This window comes from Calliopsis andreniformis, chromosome 11, assembly GCF_051401765.1.
Source record: "Calliopsis andreniformis isolate RMS-2024a chromosome 11, iyCalAndr_principal, whole genome shotgun sequence".
Classification (NCBI taxonomy): domain Eukaryota; kingdom Metazoa; phylum Arthropoda; class Insecta; order Hymenoptera; family Andrenidae; genus Calliopsis; species Calliopsis andreniformis.
The window spans coordinates 1593328-1608763 of record NC_135072.1 but is presented as its reverse complement, the minus strand read 5'-3'; positions in this window follow the sequence as shown (position 1 = coordinate 1608763).

The window sequence follows — 15436 nt, the reverse complement described above, 5'->3', positions numbered from 1 at the left end:
CAATCCTCAATCTTCAATCCTCAATCCTCAATCCTCAACTCTCAATCCTCAATCCTCAATCCTCAGTCCTCAAACCTCAATCCTCAACCCTCAGCCCTCATCTTCAATCCTCAACCCTCAATCCTCAATTCTCAACCTTCAACCCTCAATACTCAATCTTCAATCCTCAATCCTCAATTCTCAATCCTCAATACTCAATCCTCAATCGTCAATCCTCAATCCCCAATCCTCAATATTCAATACTCAATCCTCAATCCTCAATCCACAATCCTCAATCTTCAATCCTCAATACTAAATCTTCAATCCTCAATCCTCAATCCTCAATCCTCAATCCTCAATCCTCATTCTTCAATCCTCAATACCCAATCCTCAATCTTCAATCCTCAATACTCAGTCATCAATCCTCAATGCTCAGTCCTCAATCCTCAAACCTCAATCCTCAACCCTCAGCCCTCATTCTGAATCCTCGATCCTCAATACTCAATCCTCAATCTTCAATCCTCAATCCCCAATCCTCAACCCCCAATCCTCATTCCTCAAACCTCAACCCTCAGCCCTCAGTCCTCATCCTCAGTTCTCAATTCTCAATCCTCAGGCCTCAACCCTCAATCCTCAATCCTCATTCTTCAATCCTCAATACCCAATCCTCAGTCTTAAATCCTCAATCCTCAATCCTCAATCCTCAATCCTCAATCCTCAATCCTCAAGCCTCAATCCTCAATCCTCAATCCTCAATCCTCAATCCTCATTCTTCAATCCCCAATACCCAATCCTCAATCTTCAGTCCTGAATCCTCAATCCTCAATCTTCAATTCTCAATCCTGAATCCTCAATCCTCAATCCTCATTCTTCAATCCTTAATACCCAAATCTCAATCTTCAATCCTCAATCCTCAATCCTCAATTCTCTATACTCAATCCTCAGACCTCAGTCCTCAAGCCTCAATCCTCAACCCTCAGCCCTCATCCTCTATCCTCAATCCTCAACCTCAATCCTCAATCTTCAATCCTCAATACTCAATCTTCAATCCTCAATCCTCAATCTTCAATCCTCAATCCTGAATCCTCAATCCTGCATCCTCAATCTTCAGCCCTCAGACCTCAACAATCAGTTGTCAATACTCAATCCTCTATAGAATATCCTCATTTCACAGTTTTCAATACTCAATACTCAGTCTGCAATCTTCAAATCTCTATCCACAAACATCAATTCTCATCACTCAACCATCAACACTCAGTCCTCAATGTTCAATCCTCAATCCTCAACTCTCAATCTTCAATCCTCAATACTGAATCTTCAATCCTCAATCCTCAATCCTCAATCCTCAATCCTCAGTCCCCAATCCTCAATCCTCTATCCTCAATCCTCATTCTTCAATCCTCAATACCCAATCCTCAATCTTCAATCCTCAATCCTCAATCCTCAAATCTCAATCCTCAATCCTCAGCCCTCAGACCTCAAACCTCAATCCTCAACCCTCAGCCCTCATCGTCAATCCTCAAACCTCAATCCTCAATCCTCAATCGTCAATCCTCAATCCTCAATCTTCAATCCTCAATACTCAATCTTCAATCCTCTACCCTCAATCCTCAATCCTCAATATTCAATCCTCAACACACAATTTTCAATACTCAATCCGCAATCATCATACCTCAATCCTCAATCCTCAGTCATCAATCCTCAATCTTCAATACTCAATGGTCAACACTCAGTCCTCAATACTCAATCGTCAATCCTCAGTCCTCAATCCTCAATCCTCAATCCTCGTACCTCAAACCTCAATCCTCAATCCTCAATCCTCATTCTTCAATCCTCAATACCCAATCCTCAATCTTCAATCCTCAATCCTCAATCCTCAATTCTCAATCCTCAATCCTCAATCCTCAGTCCTCAGTCCTCAAACCTCAATCCTCAACACTCAGCCCTCATCCTCAAACCTCAGTCCTCATCCTCAATTCTCAATCCTCAATCCTCAAGCCACAATCCTCAACCGTCAGTCCTCGTCCTCAATCCTCAATCATCAATCCTCAATCCTCATTCCTCAAACCTCAATCCTCAATCCTCAATCCTTAATCCTCAGTCCTCAAACCTCCATTCTGAATCCTCAACCCTGAATCCTCAATCTTCAGCCCTCAGTCCTAAACAATCAGTTGTCAATCCTCAATCCTCAATAGAATATCCCCAATTCACAGGTTTCAATACTCAATACTCAATCTGCAATCTTCAAATCTCTATCCACAAACATCAATCCTCATCACTCAACCCTCAACACTCAGTCCCCAATCCTCAATCTTCAATTCTCAATCCTCAATCCTCAATCCTCAATCCTCAATCCTCAATCCTCAACCTTCAGTCCTCAATACTCAGTCAGCAATCCTCAATGCTCAGTCCTCAATCCTCAAACCTCAATCCTCAACCCTCAGCCCTCATTCTGAATCCTCGATCCTCAATACTCAATCCTCAATCTTCAATCCTCAATACTCAATCTTCAATCCTCAATCCTCAATCCTCAATCCTCAATCCTCAGTCATCAATACTCAATCTTCAGTACTCAATCCTCAATCCTCAATCCTCAATCCTCAATCCTCAATCCTCAACCCCCAATCCTCATTCCTCAAACCTCAACCCTCAGCCCTCAGTCCTCATCCTCAGTTCTCAATTCTCAATCCTCAGGCCTCAACCCTCAATCCTCAATCCTCATTCTTCAATCCTCAATACCCAATCCTCAATCTTCAATCCTCAATCCTCAATCCTCAATCCTCAATCCTCAATCCTCAATCCTCAGTCCTCAAACGTCAATATTCAACCCTCAGTCCTGGTCCCCAATCCACAACCCTCAATCCTCAATCCTCAATCTTCAATCATCAATATTCAATCTTCAGTCCTCAATCCTCAATCCTCAATCCTCAATCCTCAATGTTCAATTCTCAATACCCAATCCTCAATCTTAAATCCTCAATCCTCAATCCTCAATCCTCAATCCTCAATCCTCAATCCTCAAGCCTCAATCCTCAATCCTCAATCCTCAATCCTCAATCCTCATTCATCAATCCCCAATACCCAATCATCAATCTTCAGTCCTGAATCCTCAATCCTCAATCTTCAATCCTCAATCCTGAATCCTCAATCCTCAATCCTCATTCTTCAATCCTTAATACCCAAATCTCAATCTTCAATCCTCAATCCTCAATCCTCAATTCTCTATACACAATCATCAGACCTCAGTCCTCAAACCTCAATCCTCAACCCTCAGCCCTCATCCTCTATCCTCAATCCTCAACCTCAATCCTCAATCTTCAATCCTCAATACTCAATCTTCAATCCTCAATCCTCAGTCCTCAAACTTCAATTCTGAATCCTCAATCCTGAATCCTCAATCTTCAGCCCTCAGACCTCAACAATCAGTTGTCAATACTCAATCCTCTATAGAATATCCTCAATTAACAGTTTTCAATACTCAATACTCAATCTGCAATCTTCTAACCACTATCCACAAACATCAATTCTCATCACTCAACCATTAACACTCAGTCCTCAATGTTCAATCCTCAATCCTCAGCTCTCAATCTTCAATCCTCAATACTGAATCTTCAATCCTCAATCCTCAATCCTCAATCCTCAACACTCAGCCCTCATCCTCAAACCTCAGTCCTCATCCTCAGTTCTCAATCCTCAATCCTCAAGCCACAATCCTCAACCGTCAGTCCTCGTCCTCAATCCTCAATCCTCAATCCTCAATCCTCAATCCTCATTCCTCAAACCTCTATCCTCAATCCTCAATCCTTAATCCTCAATCTTCAATCCTCAATCAACAGTCCTCAATCTTCAATCCTCAATGCTCAATACTCAATCCTCAATCCTCAGTCCTCAATCCTCAATCCTCAATCCTCAATCCTCAATCCTCAATCCTCAATCCTCATTCTTCAATCCTTAATTCCCAAATCTCAATCTTCAATCCTCAATCCTCAATCCTCAATTCTCTATACTCAATCCTCAGACCTCAGTCCTCAAACCTCAATCCTCAACCCTCAGCCCTCATCCTCTATCCTCAATCCTCAACCTCAATCCTCAATCTTCAATCCTCAATACTCAATCTTCAATCCTGAATCATCAGTCCTCAAACTTCAATTCTGTATCCTCAATCCTGAATCCTCAATCTTCAGCCCTCAGACCTCAACAATCAGTTGTCAATACTCAATCCTCTATAGAATATCCTCAATTCACAGTTTTCAATACTCAATACCCAATCGGCAATCTCCAAATCTCTATCCACAAACATCAATTCTCATCACTCAACCCTCAACACTCAGTCCACAATGTTCAATCCTGAATCCTCAATTCTCAATCTTCAATCCTCAATACTCAATCATTAATCCTCAATCCTCAATCCTCAATCTTCAATCCTCAATCCCCAATACTCAATCCTCAATCCTCAATCCTCAATCCTCAATCATCAATCCTCAATATTCAATACTCAATCCTCAATCCTCAATCCTCAATCCTCAATCCTCAATCATCAATCCTCAATCCTCAATCCTCAATGCTCAATCTTTAATCCTCAATCCTCAATCCACAATCTTCAATCCTCAATCCTCAATCCTCAATCCTCAATCCTCAATACTCAATCCTCAATCCTCAATCTTCAATCCTCAATACTCAATCTTCAATCCTCAATACTCGATCCTCAATCCTCAGTGCTCATTCTTCAATCCTCAATACCCAATCCTCAATCTTCAATCCTCAATCCTCAATCCTCAATTCTCAATCCTCTATCCTCAATGCTCAGACCTCAAACATCAATACTCAACCCTCAGTCCTCGTCCTGAATCCACAACCCTCAATCCTCAATCCTCAACCTTCAATGATCAATATTCAATCTTCAATCCTCAATCCTCAATCCTCAATCCTCAATTCTCAATCCTCAATGTTCAATCCTCAATACCCAATCTTCAATCTTCAATCCTCGATCCTCAATCCTCAATCCCCAATTCTCAATCCTCAATCCACAGTCCTCAAACCACAGTCCTGAATCCTCAATCCTGAATCCTCAATCTTCAGACCTCAGTCCTCAACAATCAGCTGTCAATCCTCAATCCTCACTAGAATATCCTCAGTTCAGAGTTTTCCATACGCAATACTCAATCTGCAATCTTCATATCTCTATCCACAAACATCAGTTCTCATCACTCAGCCATCAACACTCAGTCCCCAATCCTCAACCTTCAATCGTCAATCCTCAATCCTCAATTATCAACCCTCAACCCTCAATCCTCAATCTTCAACCCTCAATACTCAATCTTCAATCCTCAAACCTCAATCCTCAATCCTCAATCTTCAATCCTCAATCCTCAATCCTCAATCCTCAATGCTCATTCTTCAATCCTCAATACCCAATCCTCAATCTTCAATCCTCAATCCTCAATCCTCAACTCTCAATCCTCAATCCTCAATCCTCAGTCCTCAAACCTCAATCCTCAACCCTCAGCCCTCATCTTCAATCCTCAACCCTCAATCCTCAATTCTCAACCTTCAACCCTCAATACTCAATCTTCAATCCTCAATCCTCAATTCTCAATCCTCAATACTCAATCCTCAATCGTCAATCCTCAATCCCCAATCCTCAATATTCAATACTCAATCCTCAATCCTCAATCCACAATCCTCAATCTTCAATCCTCAATACTAAATCTTCAATCCTCAATCCTCAATCCTCAATCCTCAATCCTCAATCCTCATTCTTCAATCCTCAATACCCAATCCTCAATCTTCAATCCTCAATACTCAGTCATCAATCCTCAATGCTCAGTCCTCAATCCTCAAACCTCAATCCTCAACCCTCAGCCCTCATTCTGAATCCTCGATCCTCAATACTCAATCCTCAATCTTCAATCCTCAATCCTCAATCCTCAACCCCCAATCCTCATTCCTCAAACCTCAACCCTCAGCCCTCAGTCCTCATCCTCAGTTCTCAATTCTCAATCCTCAGGCCTCAACCCTCAATCCTCAATCCTCATTCTTCAATCCTCAATACCCAATCCTCAGTCTTAAATCCTCAATCCTCAATCCTCAATCCTCAATCCTCAATCCTCAATCCTCAAGCCTCAATCCTCAATCCTCAATCCTCAATCCTCAATCCTCATTCTTCAATCCCCAATACCCAATCCTCAATCTTCAGTCCTGAATCCTCAATCCTCAATCTTCAATCCTCAATCCTGAATCCTCAATCCTCAATCCTCATTCTTCAATCCTTAATACCCAAATCTCAATCTTCAATCCTCAATCCTCAATCCTCAATTCTCTATACTCAACCCTCAGACCTCAGTCCTCAAGCCTCAATCCTCAACCCTCAGCCCTCATCCTCTATCCTCAATCCTCAACCTCAATCCTCAATCTTCAATCCTCAATACTCAATCTTCAATCCTCAATCCTCAATCTTCAATCCTCAATCCTGAATCCTCAATCCTGCATCCTCAATCTTCAGCCCTCAGACCTCAACAATCAGTTGTCAATACTCAATCCTCTATAGAATATCCTCAATTCACAGTTTTCAATACTCAATACTCAGTCTGCAATCTTCAAATCTCTATCCACAAACATCAATTCTCATCACTCAACCATCAACACTCAGTCCTCAATGTTCAATCCTCAATCCTCAACTCTCAATCCTCAATCCTCAGTCCTCAGACCTCAAACCTCAATCCTCAACCCTCAGCCCTCATCGTCAATCCTCAAACCTCAATCCTCAATCCTCAATCGTCAATCCTCAATCCTCAATCTTCAATCCTCAATACTCAATCTTCAATCCTCTACCCTCAATCCTCAATCCTCAATATTCAATCCTCAACACACAATTTTCAATACTCAATCCGCAATCATCATACCTCAATCCTCAATCCTCAGTCATCAATCCTCAATCTTCAATACTCAATGGTCAACCCTCAGTCCTCAATACTCAATCGTCAATCCTCAGTCCTCAATCCTCAATCCTCAATCCTCGTACCTCAAACCTCAATCCTCAATCCTCAATCCTCATTCTTCAATCCTCAATACCCAATCCTCAATCTTCAATCCTCAATCCTCAGTCCTCAATTCTCAATCCTCAATCCTCAATCCTCAGTTCTCAGTCCTCAAACCTCAATCCTCAACACTCAGCCCTCATCCTCAAACCTCAGTCCTCATCCTCAATTCTCAATCCTCAATCCTCAAGCCACAATCCTCAACCGTCAGTCCTCGTCCTCAATCCTCAATCCTCAATCCTCAATCCTCATTCCTCAAACCTCAATCCTCAATCCTCAATCCTTAATCCTCAATCTTCAATCCTCAATTCTGAATCCTCAACCCTGAATCCTCAATCTTCAGCCCTCAGTCCTCAACAATCAGTTGTCAATCTTCAATCCTCAATAGAATATCCTCAATTCACAGGTTTCAATACTCAATACTCAATCTGCAATCTTCAAATCTCTATCCACAAACATCAATCCTCATCACTCAACCCTCAACACTCAGTCCCCAATCCTCAATCTTCAACTCTCAATCCTCAATCCTCAATCCTCAATCCTCAATCCTCAATCCTCAATCTTCAATCCTCAATACTCAGTCATCAATCCTCAATCCTCAGTCCTCAATCCTCAAACCTCAATCCTCAACCCGCAGCCCTCATTCTGAATCCTCGATCCTCAATACTCAATCCTCAATCTTCAATCCTCAATACTCAATCTTCAATCCTCAATCCTCAATCCTCAATCCACAATCCTCAATCCTCAATCCTCAGTCATCAATACTCAATCTTCAGTACTCAATCCTCAATCCTCAATCCTCAATCCTCAATCCTCAATCCTCAACCCCCAATCCTCATTCCTCAATCCTCAACCCTCAGCCCTCAGTCCTCATTCTCAGTTCTCAATTCTCAATCCTCAGGCCCCAATCCTCAATCCTCAATCCTCATTCTTCAATCCTCAATACCCAATCCTCAATCTTCAATCCTCAATCCTCAATCCTCAATCCTCAATCCTCAATCCTCAATCCTCGGTCCTCAAACGTCAATATTCAACCCTCAGTCCTGGTCCCCAATTCACAACCCTCAATCCTCAATCCTCAATCTTCAATAATCAATATTCAATCTTCAGTCCTCAATTCTCAATCCTCAATCCTCATTCCTCAAGCCTCAATCCTCAATCCTCAATCCTTAATCCTCAATCTTCAATCCTCAATCAACAGTCCTCAATCTTCAATCCTCAATGCTCAATACTCAATCCTCAATCCTCAGTCCTCAATCCTCAATCCTCAATCCTCAATCCTCAATCCTCAATCCTCAATCCTCAATCCTCAGTCCTCAAACCTCCATTCTGAATCCTCAACCCTGAATCCTCAATCTTCAGCCCTCAGTCCTAAACAATCAGTTGTCAATCCTCAATCCTCAATAGAATATCCTCAATTCACAGGTTTCAATACTCAATACTCAATCTGCAATCTTCAAATCTCTATCCACAAACATCAATCCTCATCACTCAACCCTCAACACTCAGTCCCCAATCCTCAATCTTCAATTCTCAATCCTCAATCCTCAATCCTCAATCCTCAATCCTCAATCCTCAACCTTCAGTCCTCAATACTCAGTCAGCAATCCTCAATGCTCAGTCCTCAATCCTCAAACCTCAATCCTCAACCCTCAGCCCTCATTCTGAATCCTCGATCCTCAATACTCAATCCTCAATCTTCAATCCTCAATACTCAATCTTCAATCCTCAATCCTCAATCCTCAATCCTCAGTCATCAATACTCAATCTTCAGTACTCAATCCTCAATCCTCAATCCTCAATCCTCAATCCTCAATCCTCAACCCCCAATCCTCATTCCTCAAACCTCAACCCTCAGCCCTCAGTCCTCATCCTCAGTTCTCAATTCTCAATCCTCAGGCCTCAACCCTCAATCCTCAATCCTCATTCTTCAATCCTCAATACCCAATCCTCAATCTTCAATCCTCAATCCTCAATCCTCAATCCTCAATCCTCAATCCTCAATCCTCAGTCCTCAAACGTCAATATTCAACCCTCAGTCGTGGTCCCCAATCCACAACCCTCAATCCTCAATCCTCAATCTTCAATCATCAATATTCAATCTTCAGTCCTCAATCCTCAATCCTCAATCCTCAATCCTCAATGTTCAATTCTCAATACCCAATCCTCAATCTTAAATCCTCAATCCTCAATCCTCAATCCTCAATCCTCAATCCTCAATCCTCAATGCTCATTCTTCAATCCTCAATACCCAATCCTCAATCTTCAATCCTCAATCCTCAATCCTCAACTCTCAATCCTCAATCCTCAATCCTCAGTCCTCAAACCTCAATCCTCAACCCTCAGCCCTCATCTTCAATCCTCAACCCTCAATCCTCAATTCTCAACCTTCAACCCTCAATACTCAATCTTCAATCCTCAATCCTCAATTCTCAATCCTCAATACTCAATCCTCAATCGTCAATCCTCAATCCCCAATCCTCAATATTCAATACTCAATCCTCAATCCTCAATCCACAATCCTCAATCTTCAATCCTCAATACTAAATCTTCAATCCTCAATCCTCAATCCTCAATCCTCAATCCTCAATCCTCATTCTTCAATCCTCAATACCCAATCCTCAATCTTCAATCCTCAATACTCAGTCATCAATCCTCAATGCTCAGTCCTCAATCCTCAAACCTCAATCCTCAACCCTCAGCCCTCATTCTGAATCCTCGATCCTCAATACTCAATCCTCAATCTTCAATCCTCAATCCTCAATCCTCAACCCCCAATCCTCATTCCTCAAACCTCAACCCTCAGCCCTCAGTCCTCATCCTCAGTTCTCAATTCTCAATCCTCAGGCCTCAACCCTCAATCCTCAATCCTCATTCTTCAATCCTCAATACCCAATCCTCAGTCTTAAATCCTCAATCCTCAATCCTCAATCCTCAATCCTCAATCCTCAATCCTCAAGCCTCAATCCTCAATCCTCAATCCTCAATCCTCAATCCTCATTCTTCAATCCCCAATACCCAATCCTCAATCTTCAGTCCTGAATCCTCAATCCTCAATCTTCAATCCTCAATCCTGAATCCTCAATCCTCAATCCTCATTCTTCAATCCTTAATACCCAAATCTCAATCTTCAATCCTCAATCCTCAATCCTCAATTCTCTATACTCAATCCTCAGACCTCAGTCCTCAAGCCTCAATCCTCAACCCTCAGCCCTCATCCTCTATCCTCAATCCTCAACCTCAATCCTCAATCTTCAATCCTCAATACTCAATCTTCAATCCTCAATCCTCAATCTTCAATCCTCAATCCTGAATCCTCAATCCTGCATCCTCAATCTTCAGCCCTCAGACCTCAACAATCAGTTGTCAATACTCAATCCTCTATAGAATATCCTCAATTCACAGTTTTCAATACTCAATACTCAGTCTGCAATCTTCAAATCTCTATCCACAAACATCAATTCTCATCACTCAATCATCAACACTCAGTCCTCAATGTTCAATCCTCAATCCTCAACTCTCAATCCTCAATCCTCAGTCCTCAGACCTCAAACCTCAATCCTCAACCCTCAGCCCTCATCGTCAATCCTCAAACCTCAATCCTCAATCCTCAATCGTCAATCCTCAATCCTCAATCTTCAATCCTCAATACTCAATCTTCAATCCTCTACCCTCAATCCTCAATCCTCAATATTCAATCCTCAACACACAATTTTCAATACTCAATCCGCAATCATCATACCTCAATCCTCAATCCTCAGTCATAAATCCTCAATACCCAATCCTCAATCTTCAATCCTCAATCCTCAGTCCTCAATTCTCAATCCTCAATCCTCAATCCTCAGTTCTCAGTCCTCAAACCTCAATCCTCAACACTCAGCCCTCATCCTCAAACCTCAGTCCTCATCCTCAATTCTCAATCCTCAATCCTCAAGCCACAATCCTCAACCGTCAGTCCTGGTCCTCAATCCTCAATCCTCAATCCTCAATCCTCATTCCTCAAACCTCAATCCTCAATCCTCAATCCTTAATCCTCAATCTTCAATCCTCAATTCTGAATCCTCAACACTGAATCCTCAATCTTCAGCCCTCAGTCCTCAACAATCAGTTGTCAATCTTCAATCCTCAATAGAATATCCTCAATTCCCAGGTTTCAATACTCAATACTCAATCTGCAATCTTCAAATCTCTATCCACAAACATCAATCCTCATCACTCAACCCTCAACACTCAGTCCCCAATCCTCAATCTTCAACTCTCAATCCTCAATCCTCAATCCTCAATCCTCAATCCTCAATCCTCAATCTTCAATCCTCAATACTCAGTCATCAATCCTCAATCCTCAGTCCTCAATCCTCAAACCTCAATCCTCAACCCGCAGCCCTCATTCTGAATCCTCGATCCTCAATACTCAATCCTCAATCTTCAACCCTCAATACTCAATCTTCAATCCTCAATCCTCAATCCTCAATCCACAATCCTCAATCCTCAATCCTCAGTCATCAATACTCAATCTTCAGTACTCAATCCTCAATCCTCAATCCTCAATCCTCAATCCTCAACCCCCAATCCTCATTCCTCAATCCTCAACCCTCAGCCCTCAGTCCTCATTCTCAGTTCTCAATTCTCAATCCTCAGGCCCCAATCCTCAATCCTCAATCCTCATTCTTCAATCCTCAATACCCAATCCTCAATCTTCAATCCTCAATCCTCAATCCTCAATCCTCAATCCTCAATCCTCAATCCTCGGTCCTCAAACGTCAATATTCAACCCTCAGTCCTGGTCCCCAATTCACAACCCTCAATCCTCAATCCTCAATCTTCAATAATCAATATTCAATCTTCAGTCCTCAATTCTCAATCCTCAATCCTCATTCCTCAAGCCTCAATCCTCAATCCTCAATCCTTAATCCTCAATCTTCAATCCTCAATCAACAGTCCTCAATCTTCAATCCTCAATGCTCAATACTCAATCCTCAATCCTCAGTCCTCAATCCTCAATCCTCAATCCTCAATCCTCAATCCTCAATCCTCAATCCTCAATCCTCAGTCCTCAAACCTCCATTCTGAATCCTCAACCCTGAATCCTCAATCTTCAGCCCTCAGTCCTAAACAATCAGTTGTCAATCCTCAATCCTCAATAGAATATCCTCAATTCACAGGTTTCAATACTCAATACTCAATCTGCAATCTTCAAATCTCTATCCACAAACATCAATCCTCATCACTCAACCCTCAACACTCAGTCCCCAATCCTCAATCTTCAATTCTCAATCCTCAATCCTCAATCCTCAATCCTCAATCCTCAATCCTCAACCTTCAGTCCTCAATACTCAGTCAGCAATCCTCAATGCTCAGTCCTCAATCCTCAAACCTCAATCCTCAACCCTCAGCCCTCATTCTGAATCCTCGATCCTCAATACTCAATCCTCAATCTTCAATCCTCAATACTCAATCTTCAATCCTCAATCCTCAATCCTCAATCCTCAGTCATCAATACTCAATCTTCAGTACTCAATCCTCAATCCTCAATCCTCAATCCTCAATCCTCAATCCTCAACCCCCAATCCTCATTCCTCAAACCTCAACCCTCAGCCCTCAGTCCTCATCCTCAGTTCTCAATTCTCAATCCTCAGGCCTCAACCCTCAATCCTCAATCCTCATTCTTCAATCCTCAATACCCAATCCTCAATCTTCAATCCTCAATCCTCAATCCTCAATCCTCAATCCTCAATCCTCAATCCTCAGTCCTCAAACGTCAATATTCAACCCTCAGTCCTGGTCCCCAATCCACAACCCTCAATCCTCAATCCTCAATCTTCAATCATCAATATTCAATCTTCAGTCCTCAATCCTCAATCCTCAATCCTCAATCCTCAATGTTCAATTCTCAATACCCAATCCTCAATCTTAAATCCTCAATCCTCAATCCTCAATCCTCAATCCTCAATCCTCAATCCTCAAGCCTCAATCCTCAATCCTCAATCCTCAATCCTCAATCCTCATTCATCAATCCCCAATACCCAATCATCAATCTTCAGTCCTGAATCCTCAATCCTCAATCTTCAATCCTCAATCCTGAATCCTCAATCCTCAATCCTCATTCTTCAATCCTTAATACCCAAATCTCAATCTTCAATCCTCAATCCTCAATCCTCAATTCTCTATACACAATCATCAGACCTCAGTCCTCAAACCTCAATCCTCAACCCTCAGCCCTCATCCTCTATCCTCAATCCTCAACCTCAATCCTCAATCTTCAATCCTCAATACTCAATCTTCAATCCTCAATCCTCAGTCCTCAAACTTCAATTCTGAATCCTCAATCCTGAATCCTCAATCTTCAGCCCTCAGACCTCAACAATCAGTTGTCAATACTCAATCCTCTATAGAATATCCTCAATTAACAGTTTTCAATACTCAATACTCAATCTGCAATCTTCAAACCACTATCCACAAACATCAATTCTCATCACTCAACCATTAACACTCAGTCCTCAATGTTCAATCCTCAATCCTCAGCTCTCAATCTTCAATCCTCAATACTGAATCTTCAATCCTCAATCCTCAATCCTCAATCCTCAACACTCAGCCCTCATCCTCAAACCTCAGTCCTCATCCTCAGTTCTCAATCCTCAATCCTCAAGCCACAAACCTCAACCGTCAGTCCTCGTCCTCAATCCTCAATCCTCAATCCTCAATCCTCACTCCTCAAACCTCTATCCTCAATCCTCAATCCTTAATCCTCAATCTTCAATCCTCAATCAACAGTCCTCAATCTTCAATCCTCAATGCTCAATACTCAATCCTCAATCCTCAGTCCTCAATCCTCAATCCTCAATCCTCAATCCTCAATCCTCAATCCTCAATCCTCAATCCTCAGTCCTCAAACCTCAATTCTGAATCCTCAACCCTGAATCCTCAATCTTCAGCCCTCAGTCCTCAACAATCAGTTGTCAATCCTCAATCCTCAATAGAATATCCTCAATTCGCAGGTTTCAATACTCAATACTCAATCTGCAATCTTCAAATCTCTATCCACAAACATCAATCCTCATCACTCAACCCTCAACACTCAGTCCCCAATCCTCAATCTTCAATTCTCAATCCTCAATCCTCAATCCTCAATCCTCAGTCCTCAATCCTCAATCTTCAATCCTCAATACTCAGTCATCAACCCTCAATACTCAGTCCTCAATCCTCAAACCTCAATCCTCAACCCTCAGCCCTCATTCTGAATCCTCGATCCTCAATACTCAATCCTCAATCTTCAATCCTCAATACTCAATCTTCAATCCTCAATCCTCAATCCTCAATCCACAATCCTCAATCCTCAATCCTCAGCCATCAATACTCAATCTTCAGTACTCAATCCTCAATCCTCAACCCCCAATCCTCATTCCTCAAACCTCAACCCTCAGCCCTCAGTCCTCATTCTTCAATCCCCAATACCCAATCCTCAATCTTCAGTCCTGAATCCTCATTCCTCAATCTTCAATCCACAATCCTGAATCCTCAATCCTCAATCCTCATTCTTCAATCCTTAATTCCCAAATCTCAATCTTCAATCCTCAATCCTCAATCCTCAATTCTCTATACTCAATCCTCAGACCTCAGTCCTCAAACCTCAATCCTCAACCCTCAGCCCTCATCCTCTATCCTCAATCCTCAACCTCAATCCTCAATCTTCAATCCTCAATACTCAATCTTCAATCCTCAATCATCAGTCCTCAAACTTCAATTCTGTATCCTCAATCCTGAATCCTCAATCTTCAGCCCTCAGACCTCAACAATCAGTTGTCAATACTCAATCCTCTATAGAATATCCTCAATTCACAGTTTTCAATACTCAATACCCAATCGGCAATCTCCAAATCTCTATCCACAAACATCAATTCTCATCACTCAACCCTCAACACTCAGTCCACAATGTTCAATCCTGAATCCTCAATTCTCAATCTTCAATCCTCAATACTCAATCATTAATCCTCAATCCTCAATCCTCAATCTTCAATCCTCAATCCCCAATACTCAATCCTCAATCCTCAATGCTCAATCCTCAATCATCAATCCTCAATATTCAATACTCAATCCTCAATCCTCAATCCTCAATCCTCAATCCTCAATCATCAATCCTCAATCCTCAATCCTCAATGCTCAACCTTTAATCCTCAATCCTCAATCCACAATCTTCAATCCTCAATCCTCAATCCTCAATCCTCAATCCTCAATACTCAATCCTCAATCCTCAATCTTCAATCCTCAATACTCAATCTTCAATCCTCAATACTCGATCCTCAATCCTCAGTGCTCATTCTTCAATCCTCAATACCCAATCCTCAATCTTCAATCCTCAATCCTCAATCCTCAATTCTCAATCCTCTATCCTCAATGCTCAGACCTCAAACATCAATACTCAA